Source organism: Heterodontus francisci, chromosome 34, assembly GCF_036365525.1.
Source record: "Heterodontus francisci isolate sHetFra1 chromosome 34, sHetFra1.hap1, whole genome shotgun sequence".
Taxonomy (NCBI): domain Eukaryota; kingdom Metazoa; phylum Chordata; class Chondrichthyes; order Heterodontiformes; family Heterodontidae; genus Heterodontus; species Heterodontus francisci.
This window is the reverse complement of record NC_090404.1, coordinates 34,561,596-34,565,878: the sequence shown is the minus strand read 5'-3', so window position 1 is coordinate 34,565,878 and position 4,283 is coordinate 34,561,596. Positions and strand designations below refer to the sequence as shown.

The 4,283-nt window shown below is 44.4% G+C and overlaps 1 non-coding gene across 1 annotated transcript; it reads right to left on the bottom strand.

Moving 5' to 3' along the window:
* Positions 1–1,244: 1,244 nt before the first annotated feature.
* On the bottom strand, positions 1,245–1,328 carry trnas-cga (transfer RNA serine (anticodon CGA)). The gene has a single exon. It is a non-coding gene; the product is annotated as a tRNA-Ser (tRNA).
* Between the last annotated feature and the right edge of the window lie 2,955 nt (positions 1,329–4,283).

Below are 4,283 nucleotides of genomic sequence, written 5' to 3'. Positions count from 1 at the left end.
CTGTCATAAATAGTGAGGGGGAAGGCCTTAGATTACAGGACGATATAGATGGGCTGTTAAGATGGGTGGAGCAGTGGAAAATGGAATTTGATCCTGAGAAGCGTGAGGTGACGCATTTTCGGAGGACTAACAAGGCAAGGAAATATACAATGGATGGTCGGACCCTAAGAAGTACAGCAGGTAAGAGGGACTTGGTGTACTTGTCTATAGATCACTGAAAGCCGCAGCACTGGTAGATGAGGTGGTTAGGCAGGCATATGGGATAATTGCCTTTATTAGCCGAGGCACAGAGTATAAGAGCAGGGAGGTTATGATGGAGCTGTATCAAACGCTAGTTCGGCCACAGCTGGAGTACTGTGCACAGTACTCTGGGCAGCACACTATAGAAAGGATGTGATTGCCCTGGAGAGGGTGCAGAGGAGATTCACCAGAATGTTGCCTGACCTGGAGCATTTCAGCTATGAAGAGAGACTGAAATGGCTCGGGATATTTTCCTTAGAGCAGAGAAGACTGAAGGGGGACATGATTGAGGTATACAAAAGTATGAGGGGCATTGATAGGTTAGATAGGAAGAAACTTTTTCCTTCGAGGAGGGGTCAATAACCAGGGGGCATAGATTAAAGGTAGGGGGCAGGAGGTTCAGAGTGGATTTAAGGGAAAAAGTTCACTCAGAGGGTGGTTGGAATTTGGACCACACTGCCTGAAGGATTGGTTGAGGCAGGAACCCTCACAACATTTAAAAAGTATTTCAATGAGCACTTGAAACGGAACAGCATACAAGGCTACGGACCAAGTGCTGAAAAACGTGATTAGAATAATTAGGTGCTTCATTCCCAGCACAGACACGATTGGCCGAAGGGCCTGTTTTTCTGCTGTATAACTCTATGACCGCCAGAGTTGTGAACCATTTGCTGTTTCTTTTTAATGTCAGTCACGTTTGTGAGAGTTGTCATAACAGTAAAAGAACTGATTACTTTCTGACCAGTAATCGAACCCAGAACGCGAGACTGAATGCATTGAGCCCACACCACTCGAACACCAGTGAAGCTCAGCCACGCCTTTTAATATTAGCTGCTTTACCCATTTCTTCACCTTCAACAGGCTGATTTGTTTGTTTCTTTCTCACCCATTGTTTGCCTTTTGTTCAGTTTCCGACAAATCCACGATCTCTGATTGACACTGAGATCTTTGAACATTTCCAACCAGCAAAGTGAGCAGCCAACTCAAGAAAAGTGACACTCAAGCGCTGTGAGCAGGGTTTGAACCTGCGCAGGGAAATACCCCATTGGATTTCGAGTCCAACGCCTTAACCACTCGGCCATCACAGCTCTGCTGTTAGTGCTTCTAATTAAATTATTGGTACAATGCATTGGACAATTGCTTATGTGAGACATATTCTGGAAAATCATTGTCTTTGAGCCTTGAGTTGAGTTGCATCTCCCAGTGTATGTTAAAATTAACATGATGGTATCAGTGTAGTATACAGCACAGAAGGAAACCTCTCGACCCGCCAAGCCTGCACCGGCTCTTTGAAAAATCAGTCAGTTTAATCCCGCAATCCAGCTTTTCCCCATCACCCTGGAAATCAGTCCTCTTCTATTCTCGCTATTCTCTGTTTTATGTACCTCAGAAAATTATGTATCCGCGCTGTCACTGGTCCTTTAATTCCATCACTTTAATTTTTCTAACAAGTTGATTATTTGGTATTTCACCAAATGCCTTTTAAAAGTCCATCTCCACAACATCAATCACATTACCACTTCCCTCATCAACATTAGAGTTATACAGCTATACAACACAGGAATAGACCCTTCGGCCCATCGTGTCTGTGCCAGCTATCAAGCACCCATCTATTCTAATCCCATTTTCCAGCACTTGGCCCGCAGCCTTGAATGCTCTGGTGTTTCAATTTCTCATCTAAATACTTATTAAATGTTGTGAGTGTTCCTGCCACTACCACCCCTTCAGGTCGTGTGTTCAAGTTTCTTTCTCCATTAATTCATCACAGAACACATTTCATGAGAAAAACATAATCTGCCACGAAAACAAAACCCAGTTCGTCAATTCACATCCCTTGTCAAAGAGATTCCCCAAAGAAACATTATCAACAACCCACCACTGCCCTTCCAACGGCCAGCCCTGCTTTTGTCGCATGTGTCTGCCGAGCGGTCACTCAGACCTAAATGTATAGACTGAGTTCAAGGTCCAAATGAAAATTGGTGTGAATGGAACGTGTGCAACCGAGAAACAGCGGTGGTAACCGAGCAATGTTGATGGCTTTAAGAGCGTATAAGTGAATGTTACAGTCGGCTAAGCCACAGTGAAATGAAATGGAAGCAAGTCAGTATTAATAGTGGAAGAAATAATCTGAGAGAAGGTGCGGATTTCAATGTTACAGCGTGAAACACTGGCATGTGTAAGTGAAATTCTGTAAAAGGAGACAGTAGTTTTTTTTTTCTCCATCAAGAAGAAATGCATTTTCAAGAAGTAAAGATTAGTTATTTGCTGCAGCATCCGGTTTAAGATATAAATCAAGCTCTGTCTGGATTTGGAGTTGCTGTGAGCACAACACAGAGTATTCACGGTTATACAGTCACAGTCCCACTAAAACAGCTGCGACAGTCTAACACGGATTGTTAGAGAAAGATCTTTTTTATTGAAGAGGATTTCTCCACAAAAGCTGCCTGATCTGCTGAATATTTCTAACATGTGATACTTTTATTTTGAACTTTCCACCTGAGCAGCTTTTCTGCTGATATAAGAATCAGCAAGTGTCCCAGCACCAATCCCTGTGGTGCACCGTTGGTCACCGATATCACACAAATTATGACCGCATTGGGAATGGAACCCCCTTTCAATGGAATTATGATCGCTGAAACCCCGACTATCAACAACTTTGGGGGATGCCATTGACCAGAAACAGAACTGAACCAGCCACATACATTCTGTATCTACAACAGCGGGTCCGAGGCTGGGAATTCTGCAGCGATTAACCCAACACCTGACACCCCAAAGCCTGTCCGCCATCTACAAGACACAAGTCAGGAGTGTGATGGAATACTCTCCACTTACTTGAATGATATTGGAGCTGCACTCAGGAAGCTCAACTCCATCCGGGACAAAGCAGCCCGCTTGATTGGCACCCCATCCACCACCACAAACAATCACTCCCTTTGCCACCAATGCACAGTGGCAGCAGTTTGTCTCATCTACAAGATGCACTGCAGCAACTCACCACAACTCCTTCAACAGCACTTTGCAAACGCATGAACCCTGCCACCTGGAAGGGCAAGGACAGCAGATGAGTGGGAACATCACCATCTGCAAATACCCCTCCAAGCCACACACCATCCTGACTTGGAAATATATCACCGCTCCTTTACTGTTATTGGATCAAAATCCTGGAACTCCCTCCCTAACAGCACTGTCCGTGCACCTACACCACATGGACAGCAGTGGTTCAAGAAGGCAGCTCACCACCACCTTCTCAAGGGAAATTAGGGATGGGCAATAAATGCTAGTCTTGCCAGCGATGCCCATATACCATTAAATAAATTTTAAGAAGTCAGAAATGAAACAGAACTCAGCCAAATTAGTGGCACTGTTTCGTTCTGGCTGTCTCTGTTTCGGCTTTTGTCACTCTTGGTGTATATGAATGTTCAGTCTCTATGAGTCAATGTGGTTCACATTTTGGAACTTTGCAGCAGACATGTTTGCTGTTCCTTCCTCCTGTTCCTCCTTGATTATTTCTGCCTGTGTGTAACTGAGGCTGCGTTTTGGGTAGGTCTTGTCCAGGTGTTCTCATCACACATGTTGCAGCATTTACTCTACTTCCAGTCCTTTGTCTGGTGGCCTTCCAGCTTACAGCTGCATTGTATTTGGCCGCCACGTGTCCAGAATCTCCACATAACTGAATTTCCTCATCCCTGGGCATGATGAAAGGTGAAGGACTGCAAGGCGGTTTTGGAAAGTATTTCCACTTGGGAGTGCGAAAAACCAAAAGGTACCAAAAGTAAAATCCAGTCTCCAGCTTAGTGAATCTTTTGGGAAATGGAGTTGTTAATTTATTTTGAGGTTGTTCTTGGAACAGAGATGTCTGACGGGAGATCTGATTGAAATGTACAAAATGTTGAGGGGCCTGGATAGAGTGTAGGTGAATGGCCTATTTACTTTGGAAGAGAGGTCAGAGATGAGGGGCATAGATTTAAAGTGATTGTTAGAAAAGTTAGAAGGGAGATGAGGTGAAGTCTTTTCACCCTGAGGGTGGTGAGGGTCTGGAACTC